Source organism: Lutra lutra, chromosome 9, assembly GCF_902655055.1.
Source record: "Lutra lutra chromosome 9, mLutLut1.2, whole genome shotgun sequence".
NCBI lineage: Eukaryota > Metazoa > Chordata > Mammalia > Carnivora > Mustelidae > Lutra > Lutra lutra.
The window spans coordinates 5,845,016-5,861,189 of record NC_062286.1 but is presented as its reverse complement, the minus strand read 5'-3'; the positions used below and the strand labels follow the sequence as shown (position 1 = coordinate 5,861,189).

Genomic DNA, 16,174 nt, shown 5'->3' with positions numbered 1-16,174 from the left:
CTCTGAGAGTGAAGCCTCAGGTCCCAGAGGGCTAGTGGGGCAGCTAGCGTCCTTCACAGTTGAGGAAACCGAGACCACAGATGTTGAGTGATTGGCCCAGGTCCCCCGGCTCTCTGCTGCTTGACACCACCGGCCCCCACCTGGCGGTCTGGGATGTCCGGATTCTGAATTCCAAGAACGGGCACGTGAGTGATCCTTGACCTTCCCCCCGGCCCAGGGAGCCTTCCCTTCGTGCAGGCGCCCCCAGCCACTCCGCCAGGGCATCTGGGCTGGAAGCCACTGTCACAAGCACGTGTAGTGCCTGGCTTCTCTGGTCCCGAGGCGGGAGCCAAGCCCGCGGACCTCAGAGTCGCTTGGTCTGGCATTCGGAGCTCAGCCCCACAGGTGGTGGAGCACGGACTCTTCTGGTGGGTTTCTGTCTCTACCTGCTGGCCTTACTCAGCTCTAGAGAGCTATTATTTGGGGGTCCAAATAGGAGGCACCCTCGTGGGGAGGGGAAGGGGGGCCTGGAACAGCCAGGGTGGCTCCTGGCTCTGTGCCGCTGGACGCAAGCCACTGCCTGGACTTCCTGGGACCACAGAGACCAGGCTTTGCCCCGGAACGCAGACCTCAGGTGTTCCCACAGTCCTTGCCTCGGGAGGCACACCCGTCTGAGCCCTGACCTCAGGGCCTCCTGCTCCTGGGATTGAGGGAGCGCCCCTGGGAGGGGAACCCGGGGCAGAGCCCATGGCAGCTTTCGTGGAGGCCAGAACAGCTCTCAGGGCAGTCTCCCTGCACCAATTTCCCCCTTAGCTTGTTCCACTTTTAAAAATAGCTAATGAGGAAATTAATTTTGTCACCCAGATGTATTCAGTAAAAACATGTCAGGGAGAGACAATTAACCTCTGCACTGATGAATCCTCCTCAAATTAATGAGGCTAATATTTGTAGATGTTGAGACATTCTTTTGGGGAGAGGGTCCGTGAAAGTAGGGCTCCCCCAGGCATGGAAGGAGAAACGGAGAAAAGGGGGAGAGATGGGGGAGAGAGGGAGAGGGAGGGAGAGGGAGATGCGGGGGCAAAGAGGGAGAAGGATGGGGGGTGAGGAAACAGAGAAGGAGAAGGAGCCGCAGAGCAAGGCAGGGAGAAGGAAGGGGACATGAGTGATTCCAGAAGTTGGCACTCCTGCCAACTTCCACAGCGAGCTCTCTCCGTCTCCCACCTGCCTCCCACCCCCAGACCACTGTCCCCAGAGGTTAGTGAAGACTGGAAAATCTCCGGAGAATGTTAAACTTCCCAGGCATTCACCTGATGCAGTTTGTGGGCAGGAGGAGACTTGACAAAGTGAGGCACAGAATGAGGGGCTGGGATCCGCTGAAGATGAGTACTGTCCCAGCCCACGCTGACGAGGTCTGCTACCTGCTTAAGGACTCTGGGTTCTTCTCACCCAAGGCTGTGGGGAGCCCAGGCCCTGGGGAGGGGCTTACCTGCAGGAGGGGCCAGGCCTGCTGACTGATGGTTCCGGAACGCGTTTCATCCTGTGTCTCCCCGGACAGTCCCGGAATCTACCTGGCGCGGACACCTCCTTCCCCCGCCTCACCCTTCACATCCGGCCCAGGACTCGGGCCCCAGAGGACAACCCCTCAGACAGGTCAGTCTCTGCCCGAGTAAGAGATCTTTGCGCCCCAGCCTGGCACTGGGAAGGAAGGACAGGTGAGCTCAGGCAGGGAGAGGTGCAGGCAGGGGTGTGGGCTGCGGAGCACCGCATGGGCAGGGTGGGCATGAGAAGAATGGGCCGCACCTCCCTACCTGCGTGCCCTATCATCCGGGGTCTCACTATGGGACATGGGGCTCCTGGACTTTGAGACTGAAATGGAAACTCCTCGGGGGAATTTGGGCTTTGGAGACATCAGCTGGGATGGCCGAGGGGCCGTGTGAGCTCTCGGGGTTCGGTACCCCCGACACTGGAGTCAGGACTGCTACTGGGGTGCTGACAGGAGGGAGGCACCTGGGGAATCCGGCTGGCATGTTTCTCTCCAGGGTGAGAGCGGACTGTTGGACCCAAGCCGTAGACGCTGCTCTCTTCCATCAGTGAAAAGACCATTTCTTTCTTCATTTCTCTGACCGTGTGAAATGCAAACAGGACATAGCATTCACCGGTCAAACCCTGTTGAATGACCAGTTCTGGGAAGGGGAGGTCCAGACCGGGGTGAAGGGTGGGGGCCTGTATTGCTGTAGAGGCAATGTGAGAGACCCATGGGGCTGTGAACCTTTCCAGAACACCCAGAGGCAGTGGCAAGGACCAGCCAATGGGAGGGCCCCGAGGGCTTGGGCCACCATGCTGGAAGACTGGAAGGCCCTTGGGCAGGAGCTAATGGTATAGAGGCTGAGAGGGGAGCCGGGAGTGGGGAGACCTGGCAAAGCAGGGGCCTGCCTGCCTTGTTTCTACACTTGAAAAACTGCCCATGACCCTGGCCTCACAGGCACTGTGGTCATAGACAAAGGAGAACCGGTTATTAGGTATCTTGAGTTGGATTTTCTGAGGACCAGGGTTCTCCCTAATCTAATCTTTGCAGGCCGCGTGACAAGCTTGCCGATTGCAGGGACGTCGTGATAGATGTCACCTATCTTGAGTTCAGTTAAGCCGTTGCTCTGCTACAACCAGCCAGCCAGCAAGCGGGAGGGAGGTTTGTCCTGATCTCTAGGTCCCACGCTGGGTAGACCAGACTCCTCAAGGGCCCACCCGCCACAGACTGGGTCTCAGAGTGACCTCCTCTGGGGCCCAGGCCTGCTGGATGGGGGGCATGATCCTGGGACGGAGAGCTGGAGACCTGCCAGTTTTCGCAGAGCACCAGCCGTCGGCCGGGCAGGGAGGTTCTGGTTGCAGATGGACAATGGGGAACTGTGACATGGAGGGAAATAGAGCAGAGGGAGTGGGGCCCAAGGCAGAACAGGGCTGGGCAGCGCAGAGCCTCGGCCTGTGTGCTGCGTGCCTTGCCCAGCACCGAGCAGGGCTCTCCACCGTCTCATCCCATCACAACGGGGAGCGCAGGAGCCCCGGGGATGCTGGCCAACTTCCACAGTGAGCTCTCTCCGCCTCCCACCTGCCTCCCACCCCCAGACCACTGCCCCCAGAGATTAGTAAAGACTGGAAAATTAGAAGCAGGAGGGAAGTTTGGGGGAAGCTGAGCCTGCAGGATGACTGTGACGTGTGCAGGAACACGAGGGTTTTTACAGAAGGGGTGTTGAGTGGGTGGTTCTCTCTCTTCTGCTCTGGACAGAACACAGGAAGCGGCTCGGGCTGCAGCTGAAGGGCTGGGTTAGAGGTAAGGAGGGGCGTTTGCCAGCACGGGTGAGCCCCGGGAGCCCCGCCGTGTGAGGCCCCCCATGGAGGCGGGTTGGTGCTGCCTTGCAGAGGTGACCCGTCCCGAGACCGATTTCTGGGACAGGAGCAGGGCACCTCCGGGGACCCCCCTGCTCTGAATTCCAGCCCAGTGACCATGAGCCAGCCCCAATCTCAGTTTCCCCATCTGTGTATTAGCACAACAGTTTCGACCTCGTGAGATTGCCGCGAGGATTGGGGGGGGATAACATATGTAAAAAAGTTGTATTTTCAGTTCAGAAATATTACACGAACGCCAGCACACCGGCAAGTGCTCTGGGTTGGGAGCAATTGCTGCGTATTTTGGGGAGCGCTCTGCTCCTCCGCACTCACCCACGTCCCCCGCACCTTCCCAAGGCACCGCACACAACCCCCGCCCCCAGTCACTAAGCAGTTTGCGGGAGTCCAGGCCCTAGGTGAGGGCCTGCTGAGAGCCCCTCGGTTATCCTCCCCTTGTCCCCTGTCTTTGTCAGGGAGTTGCTGGGAGGTACGGGAACGAGAGCAGCCGACAGCGTGACATCACAGTCTGAGGTTACTCCTGCCTGGACCCCGGTGGCACACCCGGGCCCCACGGTGGGGGGACAGGTCATTTATCCCTGGTGGCTCCAGGCCTGGGTGGCCCCTCATTACCCCAGATCCCTCAGCGGGGTGCACCTCCCTCGGGGCCGGCCTGGCCTTCGGAGGGCAGAGCCCTCTTCCAGCTCCCGCCTCTGCAGATCCTTGAGGCCGAGGTGGCCTCTGCTGCGGTCAGGGGTTGGTCAGCGAGTGGGCGGAGCGGGAGGGTGGGCACAGGAGGGGAAAGAGTGGGGAAGTAGCAGGAGCTGAAGAAATCTCACAGGGCTCTGGTAGTGGGGAGACTAGTTCCTGATTGCCCTTGGCCTCTGGCTCCCCTTCCACCCCGCGGAGAGCAGGGTGCCCCTGACTCAGCTCCTTCTTCAGGGGGTAACCATGGCCAGGGGTCAAGTGCATTTCCAAGCTGCTCTGGCCTGAGGCGGCCTAGAGAAAGGAGCACAAGAGAAAAATGACACCCTAAGGTTCACAGGGTCGGTGGTGCAGGGGCAACCCGCCGCGGCCTACAGGCTGGTGCCCTGCTGGGCTCTCCTCAGGGGCCTCCCTGCTGTGGAACCTCGGCAGAGTTCTTAGTGTCCCTCCCGTTTCCTCAGCTGTAACACAGGTGTCGTCACAGCTCCTCGCTCCGGCTGCCATGACAACGTGTCACAACCAAGCGGCTCGGCCAGCAGGGATCTGCGCGTTCCTGCTCCTGGAGGCTGAACGTCAGCTGTCAGGGTGTCAGCAGGGCCCGTTTCTCCCGGGGCAGCCAGGGAGACGCCCTCCGTGAGCTTCTGGTGGTTGGCTGAGCTCCTGTGTGCCAGGCTCTGTTCCAATGGCTTTCCACGTCATCCCCGCAGCCCCTGGCCACCCTGTGCCTGCCTCCCTGGGTTGGCTGGTGGCCCTTTCCTGCCCTTCCCTGCTGGATGCCAACTCTCAGGCCCCTGGACGGGGCCCTGCGGCTCCTTGTGTCCCTTCCCCCTTCCCCTCCATCTGGACCAGGATTCCAAATGGAAAGCCTTCCTCTGGCTGAGTCTTACAGGCATGGCAGCCTTAGGAACCAGACAGGGACTGACCTGGACTTGTTCTTATCCTGTCTCGTTTGAATTTGAAAAACCACACGTGAGGTCCCAGTCCTGGTGCCTCTTGGACTTGTCCCTCTGCCCCCAGCTGCTGATCTTCCTGCTGTCCTGAGTTGTAATTAGGGCCCTGGAAGGACGCGGGTGGATGGCCAGGGTGGGGGTGTCTCCAGTGGGGGATTCGGCCTCCGAGACATCCAGTGGACTTCCCAGGAGACGGTGGCTTTCGGGGAAGGGGCATTACAGAGTGAGCCAAGCAGCCAGTTCACGAGGAGCTCGTCTGGCCTTGGCCACGTTGATCCTCTCCCCGACACAGGCTGCTGCCCCACTCTGCCAGTTCCGGGGCCGGGGGCTTCAGTGTGCTTTTGTCTTTTTGTTGTCTTGGCGAGAAGTAGAGCGCTTTTCTCTTAGTTGTGAGGCCCGACCTGCTGACCTCTCCCTTGGCAAAGGGGAAGGCAGTTTTCCTTGGAGAAAAAGGTGGGCACCAGCAGGACGCCCCTCCCTGGTATCTCCCATCCCCCCTCTCTCTTCTCCTTTCTCTCTCTCTCTGACCCTCCCGCTTTCCTCTCCATACCTGTCTGTCTGTGCCTTTTTTATGCTTAGCTCACTCTGCCAGCCTCTTGGTCTCTGTTTCCCGGTGTCCCTCAGTCTCTCTCACCTGTGTCTTTCTGCCTCTCCGTGTGTCTTCTGTGCTCCTGAGCCACACCCCACGCATGCTCCCTGCCAGGCGCAGGGATCTGTGCGGAACTCGGTGGGTGCCGTCCACCACGAGCAGGCGGGGAGCCCTGTTGAGACAGAGCTCTCCTTCCCACAGATGGAGGACAGCAGGAGCTCTCTGCAGAGACCTCTTCCCCTTACAGGCCCATCTGCCAGGACTCAGCCCCATACATGAGAGTGGCCAGCAGCCCGGGAGCACTGGACTCTGGTCCTCTACTCCCTGATCCTCGCTCTTCTGCCTAGAAGCCTTTGACAGGTGGAAGGGGAAAAAAATATCCTCTTCCTTTTCATTTGGAGGCAACTTGGATTTTGTTCTTGTGTTGAGCAAATTAGTCTGAAAAATTATTACGGTTTCTGTTTCAGCTCTGCTTGCCGTGTAAATATTTTAATCCAATATTGGAAGAATAATTCCCATTTGTGTCAGCGGGGCTCTGGAGGGACAGCTCCATTCCGTCCTCGGTGGTGGCGGGCGCCTGTGTCTTCCAGGCTGCCTTCCGAAGCTGCATCTTCCCTCCCTCTGCCTCTGACTTTCTTTCCCTTTCCCCACTTCCCCTGCCCCAATCTAGGGCTCTATAAGACATAGCCCTGGCTTTTTTTGGACCAAAGGCAGCCGACATTCATCAAAATCTTAACACATGCCAGACTCTGTACCAGGAATTCCTCCCCATCCTTCCAAGGAGAGCTCTTCACTCCCCAGGGAGATAGATAGGATTTGATTATTCCCATTTCACAGATGGGCAAACAGAGCCTTGAGGAGTGTACAGTGACTTGTTGTGGACCACGCAGTCAGGACAGGACTGCCGGGGCCCATGCACAGTCGTTGGAGGTCAGAGCAAGCAGCAGCAGGCGGGACAGCTGAAGGGGATGTGCGCACGTGTGTGCATGTGTGTGTGCGTGTGCATGCACGTGTGTGCATGTGTGTATGTGTGCGTGCGCATGTGTGCATGTGCATGCGTGTGCGTGCACGCATGCATGGGAGTGCACGTGCACCTCCGTCTAGTGTGGGTGTGCATGCGTGCCCATGTATGTGGTGGGTGGGTTGGGGGAAAAGAAGTCACACTGTGGTTGGAGATTTTGCAGGAATAAGCATTGGGACCAAGGATGGGGCACCGAGGAACCAGACAGCTCAGAGTCTGCCCGTTATCCTGCAGGGCTTGTGGAGACACAGTGACAATTTAAGCAGGGAAGTGCATGGTCAGGAGCGTGTTTGGGGAAGCTCACCCTGAGAGCACTTTGGAGGGTGGTTGTGGGAGTGGCAGTGAGAGGGGAAGTTAGGAGGCCATCGCAAAATGCCAGGAGGAAGCCAGTGACGGTTACTGGGGGCAAGTGGCCATAGGGGAGGACACGGGTACCCCAGATGAAGGAGGCAGAATCTCCAGGACCAGGGAACAGGCTAGATGTGAGCATTGAAAGCAAGGGGGCGTGCACATGGTGCTCGGGTTTCAGCTAGCATGCCTGTGTGGGCACTGAGTCCCTTCCCCCAGATAGACGGGACAGTACGGAGGGACAAGAGGTGGGCTTGGGGCCAAGGGGCTTTGAATGGAAGACTTTGAGGACTAAAGTCCCTAATTCTCTCCATTCTACTGTCCCAAAGCTAAAGAAGTGGGAGTGAGTACCCCATCCCTGGGAGTATTCAAGCCCGATCAGATGACCTCTTAGCGGGGATTGTTTAGAGGGTTTTTCTGTCCTGGGAGTGCAGGTGGAGGGTGTCTTCGTCAGCCTGGGCCGCCCTCCAGAGCACAAATTGCTGAAGATTTGCTGCGATTCAAGAATTGCCGAGATTCTCACAGTCCTCGTGGCCGGAGGTCCAGATCGAGGTCTGGCAGGGTCAGGTTCCAGTGAGAAGGTGACTAGAGAGAGTGCTCTTCTTGTAAGGCCACCAATCCAACTGCTTCCTAGGAAAGAGCCCGCAAGGGGCGGCAGGGTCCTGACCTTGGTCATGGACCTCGGGGCCGAGGGGGTGCGTGGGGAATGGAAGACCCACCTGTGCATGGGCTGGCCCCCGTCTCTGCTGCCCTGCATCTCGTCACCCCGCGGAAGTCACCTTGGCGCCAGCAAGCTGCTCCGGGCGCCCCGCGGCTGCTGTCGATGCAACTAATTAGTCCTGCCCTCCAGCTGACAACTCTCACCCCTCTGACTAAATGGCAGTTTCCCCCCAAGTGCTTCCCTCTGGCAAAGCTAAATATTAATTATCTCCCTTTATTTCATGATTATTCACGGGTGCCCGTGTCACCCCATCCCAGAGACGTTGGCGCCGGGAGATGTGAAAAGTAGTTCACTGTAGGGAGCTGCATAGCCATCCTGGAGCCCGTCAGACTCTCCTCGCCTGGGGAGCCCAGTCTGTCTGTCCCCGGGTCACCGCGGAGCTGTGCCTGATGCCTGAGTCGACGTCCCAGGGGGAGTTTCAGGGTCCAAGGGAAGAGACGCAGTTTGCCCAGCCGGAAGCGTGGGGGAGGGCCTCTCCCCCAGAACCTGAGCTGGAGACCGTTCTCACCTGGAAGACGCCTGCACTGTTCCCCGGCTGCCAGGTGACAGAAACCCCTAGGGCACCCAGGGCGCTGTGGGCGACATGCAGGCACTGGGGACAGAGGCAGAGCCAGAAGATACGGCCTGCTGTGTGTGTGGGGTTAGGTCTAAACCCAGACACGCGGCAGGAGCCGACTCTGGACCTCTGGGGGTTAGGTGGGGTAGGTTGTGAGTCCGTGTGCCCTGGCGTGTGTGTATGGGAGGGGGCATTTTGCACATGGGGGTGTCAGTAAGGGGAACAAAAGGGCCTTTCTCTGCCGGATGCACCTTCTTGGCACGCGGGGTTCACCTGATACCGCTCATTGCTCATCGATTGAAACCCAGCCGAGGGGGTGCTGCTTGTCCCTTAACTCTGGGCTGCTGTCCCTCCCAAGGCTGCCGGCGCCTAGGATGCCAGCAGACGGCCCGAGTCCCCAGCGTGGCCGGTAGACAATGCATCGTAGCATTCCCATCACTTCTGAGTAACAGAGCAGGTCTGTCACTAGAATACGAGGTTACCTTGATTAGAAGGACATCAAATAATGGCTAGTTACGCACTGTCCCATCTTTTATTTTATTTTTTGTCATCACTGTCCCATCTTTTAGAGACTCGTTATCAGTTCAGATGGAAAACCTTTCAGATTCTCCTTGGGGAACTTTGAAATTCTCAATGGGGGTGCAGGGGCGCCTGGGTGGCTCAGTCGGTTGAGCCACCGACTCTTGCTTTCAGCTCCGGTCATGATCTTGGGGTCCTGAGATCGAGCCCCCCGTTGGGCTCCGTGCTTAGCTGGGGTCTGTTAGAGATTCTCTCCCTCTCTCTGACCCCCCAAACATTCTCTCAAATACATAAGTCTATAAAATAAAATAAAATAAAATAAAGTAAAGTAAAATTCTCAATTGGTGCTCTTCCCTTTCTCTATGCCCCTCCTCCTGGCAGGTGACAGGGCTGACCGGCCGCTGGCCTCTGGTGGGTGCTCGGGCCCATGTGCCCACCTGCCTTGACCCATCTGCCACACAGAGGGAGAGGCAGGTAAAGGGGCCCCAGGGGGAGACAGGAGGGATTTGGAGTGGGCCACCCCCACCCGTTTGCTCATGGGGGTCTGCTTCTTCAGGAGACAGTGTCACAGAGGATGGAAGACCACAGTAGGGTCCAGGACACCTGACCGTCTACCCCGGCCAGCCTTCCTCACCAGGCCCACCTGTGAACGCCCCTTGTCTCTCGGACCCTTGGATTCTTCATCTGTGAAATGGAGCCGGTTTGTGAAAGGAGGTCAAAGAGGGAGAGGGGATAGAACAATAGTTCTTAAGCAAAGTGTCTAGAAATCCCCTTGTTTTTCAAGACGGATGGGAGGGTTTTGCTGCTAAAACCCGATAATAATGTTTGCCCCCCGGTTGTAGATGTAGTGAGACCGTGCCCTGCAGCATCGCCTGAGCCCCGTCTGTGTGCTTGAGCGAGACGCGGCTCCTCCCAGGCATCGCTGGGAGCTCTGGGGACTGAGCAACTTCCCACCCCGCTCTGCTCACCCCTGCTCACCTCTGGCCAGGTGGCCACAAGGGGCCTTCCCATGGGTGGCCTCTGACCAGCAGGTCACAGTGTCTGTCGGTCTGCCCTGCTCCAACAGTGACATAGCCCCCTCGAAGTCCCCCAAAGCCACCATGTTCACCCAGCTTCACCAACCCCCGGGCTGCTCTCACCCTCCTCCAAACCAGCTGTCTTCTCCCCCTCTCCCCTCCCTCCTGCCCCTGCTGCAGAGCCCGGCAAACCGAGCCTCCACATGTCACTCTGAAGAATCTGCTTTTGGGGGTATGTCACGGCTAGGGCCTCCCCAAACAGCGGGCGACTCGCGCCTCCCATCTGCGGGAGTGAGCGGCCCGTCGGAGGGCAGGTCTCTGCGGAGGCTGGAGCTCTTTCCGAATGTCCAGGTGCTGCAGCAGCTGAAACAGACAGACTGAAAACCAGAGTCCCCTGCTTTGTGTTAGGTCTCCCTCTACACAGGACAGGACCTCCCTGGTAGGCTTCTCTTCCAGAAATGTTTTAAATTATGGCAAAATACCCCAAACATCAAAATTTGCCATCTTAACCATTTTTTAAAAAGACTTTATTTATTTGAGAGAGAGATGGAGTGAGAGAGAATGTAAGAGGGGAGAAGGTCAGAGAGAGAATCAGACTCTCCGCAGGGGCTGGGAGCCCAAGGCGGGACTCCATCCCGGGACCCTGGGATCATGACCTGAGCCAAAGGCAGCCACGTAACTAACTGAGTCACCAGATGCCCTGGCATCTTAACCATTTTTAAGCATGCAAATCAGTGGAACAGAGTTTCATTTCCACAATTTTTAAATATCTGTTCCCACCTGACAGTGCTACCTCCTTCCACGAGGCCGAACAAAATCACATTCGCAGTCGAATGTCCCTGTGCTTCCACAGATGCGCCCTTGTCCTCGGGTGGTGTTGTCTCGGGGACGCGAGTGCAGCCCTCTCCAGCTGAAGCTCTGGATTCTATTGGCCCCAGAATCCTGCTCCTGGAGCTCCGTGACTTCGAACAAGTGTCTTTGGCTTTCTTGTCCATGAACTCTAAATAGCGAGGCTTCCCCTGGGGAGAGAGGATAGAGTAGGATAATGATGCCCAGACAGCAGCCGTCTCCCCCTGGCCCCAGGAAAGGCCCATGCCCCCGAGGCCGCCCACAAGGGGGTCACAGGCTGCTCCTCACCAAGCAGGAAGCGCCGAACAGGCTGAATCCTGTTAGAGCAGGTAAAAAAAAAAAAAAAAAGTACCTCCAGCAGGAAGAGACCGGGTGAGAACTAGCCCGGCCTGAAGCCGATCACTGACCTCCTGCTTCGTGAAGTCGATACGGACTCTCTGTTTCCTCTTTGTGCCTTCACCTAATAGGAAAGTCCCTGCAGGTGTGAGCTAGGACTTACAAAGGAGGTCGGGAGATAGCAACCCTGGAAAAATAATTCCACCTATAAACACCTGTGTTAACAAGTGCTGTATTTGTACAGCTATTTTCTTTTTCAAATACTGTTTACACACACCTATTCTCTTACCCCGCTCAGGTGTGGGTTGCATGGCATCTGGGGGCCCGCTGGCTGGGGGCCAGCCTGCCTGGCAATGCGCAGCTTGGAGGCCGGGCCTTCCTGGGGCCTGTTTGGCAGCGGTGCTCCCCGGGCGACTGCCTGGAGCCCAGCCAAGTCCTGATGAGCCTGAGTACCGAGACCTGCGTGGGGCAGGAGGGACCGCCGGGGGTGGGAGAGGGGCTCTTAGGGGACGGTGACCCCAGCTGGCTGAAAGAGGACACCTGCTCTGTTCCTCCCGGCCAGGTCACTTTGCATTTTCACACCAAAAGGAAATTTGAACCTGCAACCACCTGACCACAGCTCCCAGGACGCAGGCGTGGGAGATGCCAAAGGCCAGCAATGAACAGAGGGCGGGAGAGGACACACACTCCCTATAGCTCTGGTCTAGAAGAAAGAGCTCTAGAACTTGGTTAGAATCCCAGCAAACTCCAGGGAAGCCCTGGGGTGTCACCCCTGTGAGAGGCCTCTGCTGCCTTGTAGGGGACACTGACGGTCCTTGGATCCCTGATTCGCAGGCACTAGCACGGCCCCGGAAACTCTCCGAATAGGGGTCACGTGCGGGCAGTTAAGAAGAACGGCCCCGGTGGGGGAGCCAAACATCTCTGCACGTTTACTTACTATAAACCTTTGATGGAGAAGAGCTGTGCGTTTTCGGAAAACCTCCTGCCCCCCCGCCCTGCTGGCCACTGGCCAAACTACCGTGAGTTTTCTCTTCCGGGCACCAGCATCCGACCATCACCGTGAGCGGCGCCCACAGGTTCTCAGGATTCCACTAGTGGTTCCTGGGTCCTTTTCCTGCCCCAGGATCTTCTCCAGGATCCCTCATCCCATTTGGTTTCTGGGGCCCTCCCCAGGTCTGGGATAGTTTCTCAGACCCTCCTTGTTCTGGATGACCTTGAGGGTTTTGAGGTCAGGTGTTTTGCCGAATCTCCCCTCACACTGAGCCTGTCTGGTGTTTTTCTCATGGCTGGGCTGGGGTTACCGGTTTGGAGGGGAGACGACAGAGGTGAAGTGTCCTTTCCATACACCGTGTGATGGGAACGTCCCATCGGATGCTCGATACTGTTGGTGTGGCCTTGAGCCGCGGCAGGCTGGGCTGGAGCCCTCCAGCGTGGTCACCCCATGACCTTCCACACCGTCCTCTCGGGGGGTGTGTCCAGGCAGCCTATAACCCTCTGGGAGGCTGCTCCCTCCACCTCTTGGAAGGGCAGTGCTGACATACACGGTTTAGCGTTTACCTGCAAGGGTGTCCCCCCGGGGGTTATTTGCGCCATCGTTTATTGGCATGGGTGTGGTGGATATTTATTTTCAGCTCTGGGCTGTGTCTGTCTCTTGCCTCTCACCTCCATACGGCTGTGTCCACCACCCCCCAACCTCGGCCCCCAGACTTTCAGGTTGGCTCCTGGGTCCGGGACGTGCTCCCATCCATTTGGTTTTTGGGCACTTCCTTACTTAAGAAGAAAAGTACTGGGGCGCCTGGGTGGCTCAGTGGGTTAAGCCGCTGCCTTCGGCTCAGGTCATGATCCCAGGTCCTGGGTTCAAGCCCCACATCGGGCTTTCTGCTCAGCAGGGAGCCTGCTTCCTCCTCTCTCTCTGCCTGCCTCTCTGCCTACTTGTGATTTCTCTCTGTCAAATAAATAAATAAAATCTTTAAAAAAAAAAAAAAAAGAAGAAAAGTACTGCTTCACTTGACCCCTGCTGGCTTCTGTTTTAGTCGCTTTATTTGCATTTTCACTGTTTAGTAATAGCCCACTCATTTCGTTCCCTAACACACTCTCTCTTCCTGTCCGACTCGCAGTTTTCGCTCCTGTCCTAAGCGTGGCGTCCCGGGGTAGTGAAAGGAGCCGGACAGGGAGGCAGGTGGCTGAGTGCGTCTCCAAGTTCCGCTCCTCTCCAGCTGCGTGACCTTGAGTACCAGCCTCCAGCCTCCGGTCTGTGAGCTCAAGGCCGCGAGTGCCGGAGACTGTCGCACACAGGAACCTGGCATCCAGGAGGGATGCAGAGATGGCAGCTTTGCTATTCCTGTCCCTGGCTCTGTCCCTAAGTGACTACGTGATATTTTTGATTCTTTGAAACTCAGTTTCCTGGTCCGTAAGATCAGGACTGGACCAGATGGCCTCAAAGATTCCCTTCCTGACGTTGTACGTGGGCTCAGGTACAGTTGGGCGGCAGGGATGCGTGGTGGGGGGACAGGGGCAGGAGAGGGGCCCGCAGCTGTGCCACCCAGAGCTCCACGGCCTGGCCTGGGGCCAGCTCCAGCCCCAGCCCCAGAACAGAGTGAGTTTTGCAGTCTGCCAAGCGGAGAAAAAATTTTTTTTTTTTGCGCTAAATGTGATACTGAAAATGTAATGGGTGCGTTGGGGCTGAGCCCCCACGTGACTCAGCCCAGAGCCCACCTCGGCTGCCTGGGGCCCCGCTGGAGATCAGAAGCGGGTCCTCTCTGACAGAACGCGTCTGCTCTCCCTGGGGAGCACGAATGGTTCATGTGTTCTTAGCTGATGGTGTCTCGGCTTGGTGTGTCCTTCTCTACCCACAGTGCTATTTGTCAGCTCCTGTCGAAGGGTGGGATTTGGGTTGGGGTATGAGGTTGGGTTTCTGGTGTGACTTTCCGAGGTTACAGGTGCTGAAACCAGGGCCAGGCCTGGCCGTAGGTGGGGTGCGGCTGCTCTCTGAGCTTCCTGTGGGAGCCGGGCCCCGTCAGTGATGTGGGCCAGTTCACCAGAGCAGAAAGGGGGCAGATTGGGAGGGCGGGCTCTGGAAATGGTGCTGGGGCATGGCTGGGGGAGCAGATCAGGTGCCCACAGCTTGTCTGGGTTAGCGCCGGGGGAGAGCGGCTGGCAGTGGGGAGTGGGGGGCACTGCAGGAAGGGCTGCTTAGAGCAAGCCTGGGTTTCGGTCCCAGAGGAAGAAGGCTAAAGGCACCACTTTCACTGGGTCACAGGTTGGCAGGAGTGCAGGGCTTTGGGCAAGGAGGTGGATGTTCCAGGGGTCAGGGCTGTCAGGGGTGGGAGTGAAGGAGAAGGGGAGTCTGAGTGCGAGCCTCGGTGATGATGGGCCCAGCACAGCAAGGGAGGGCTCAGAATATCCAGTCAAGGGAGCGTGTGGCAGCAAGGATGGGATCCAAGGGGACAAGCCGACTGGCCTCCCTTTTGTACAAATGTCTGCAGGAATCACTGTGTAGATGTCTTCTCACGTGTGTATAAGGATGTTTGAGGAGGCAGTGTTTGCAATGGAATCAAATTGAGACAATGAAGATGTCCATTAGCAGGGGATCGGGCTTCTCTGGGTCTATACGATGGGATACTCCGGGCATACTGAAAAGAATAAAATGGGTCTGTAGGAATTGGTACGGAAAACACTGCAAGCACACATTGCAGAGTAAGAAAAACCAAGTGCAGTCACTGAGTAATTAGGTATCATTTCAATAAAAGTGAGCCTACAAATGGTGCTGGGATATTGTATCATTTAGGACAGGTTTTCCTGCAAGGGACAGGAAACCCAGCTAATATTGGTTAAAAAAAAACACAAGGGTTTATTTTTCTCATGTAACTGCATACTTGGAGGGAAGCAGTTGCTTCTTACGAAGATTTTCAGGAATCTGGGTTTTTTCCTGTGCCAACTCCATGGAACATGTTGGCTTTTAGGCCCCTACCCTTGCTTCCTCTTGGTCCCAAAGTGGCTGCTATAGTTGCAAACATCACATCCAAGAACAAGGAACGAGGAAGGAGAATGGCCTATGCCAGACACAACTGTCTTTTTTATACTATTATTACTATTTAGAAATCAAGAGCTTTTCAGAGGCCACCTGACCCCTACTTCTCCTGCCAAGGGCCAGTTCACCCCCACATCTTGTTGCCCAGGACAGGGCCGTTGGCCATCGACGGGGCTCTTGTGGCTGAGGCCTGGGTGAACAGGATGCTGATGCTGGGAGGCAGAACCCCGTGGGGGTTACCTGTGGGGGCAGAGGACAAAGGTTGTTCTCAGCCAGGTCAGCAGCAGCACCAGGGAGAGAAGGGGGGCAGAGGCGGGGAGGGAGGGGGCTGGGAGAGTCAGCTCCCTCAGCTTCTGAACATTGACTTGGTGGGGACTCATGACTTTCTTGCTGCCTCCTCTTCCAGCAGGCAGCATCTGAAACTAACTTTTTTTTTTTTAAGATTTATTCATTTATTAGAGAGAGCGAGCATGTGCGCATGAGTGGGGGAAGAGGCAGAGGGAGAGAGAGAGAGGTTAACTCCCTGTTGAACATAGACACCCCTATCCCCCAATGTGGGGCTCGATCTCATGACCCCAATATCATGACCTCAGCTGAAACCAAGTCACACGCTTAACCGACTGAGCCACCCCGGCGCCCCTCGACACTAACTACTGAGGAAAATCCGTCCCTGCCCTGCCATAGGGACTGAGGTGTGTTTCTAATTCTGCTCACCAGCTGGACACATGTCACTGATGACACACCATGAAGCAGAAATGGGAAGATGAGCCGAATCAGTCCTTGAATCAGATGACTGGGATGACCCTGGAAGAGAGCACAGGACCATGCAGTTTTGCTTTTCCTGTGGGCGATCTCACTTCCGGCGGGCAGGGGGCACTTGTGCTGCAGCACACGTGGGTGAGATCCCGAAAGAAGTGGAGGCCAATGGCCTCAGTTAGTGCTAACTGCGTCTTCTCCTGCCCGAGAGTGATCTGTGATGGCCCTGCGAGAGACGTGTTGTGGAGACTCAGGACAGGACCTCCGTGTGGACCAGGGAATGGAAAATGCTGACCTTGACCTGGTTTTAAAATCGAGCGCCCAGCTCTCCCTCATTTGTCTAGCGGAGGTTCTCCCTATCGAAGTCTAAGCTGGGATATACTGAGTGTGAGCCCTTAGAATTTCCCTTTAGCAAAGGATC

At 57.0% G+C, this 16,174-nt stretch overlaps 2 long non-coding RNA genes across 8 annotated transcripts; one reads left to right on the top strand and one right to left on the bottom strand.

Moving 5' to 3' along the window:
* Positions 1-1,124: 1,124 nt before the first annotated feature.
* LOC125109566 (uncharacterized) lies at positions 1,125-12,743 on the top strand. Of its 7 annotated transcripts, XR_007130288.1 has the most exons (5): positions 1,125-3,304; positions 3,834-3,891; positions 4,524-8,233; positions 9,148-9,240; positions 9,323-10,277. It is a non-coding gene; the product is annotated as an uncharacterized LOC125109566 (long non-coding RNA). The 7 variants fall into 7 exon arrangements; XR_007130283.1 differs by adding an exon at positions 11,530-12,743 and having other exon boundaries at positions 1,125-8,233; positions 9,323-9,466; XR_007130284.1 differs by having other exon boundaries at positions 3,834-8,233.
* On the bottom strand, positions 10,515-11,530 carry LOC125109567 (uncharacterized). Its single transcript, XR_007130289.1, has 3 exons — positions 11,257-11,530; positions 10,984-11,154; positions 10,515-10,801 (listed from the first exon to the last, which is right to left on the bottom strand). It is a non-coding gene; the product is annotated as an uncharacterized LOC125109567 (long non-coding RNA).
* Positions 12,744-16,174: the final 3,431 nt, after the last annotated feature.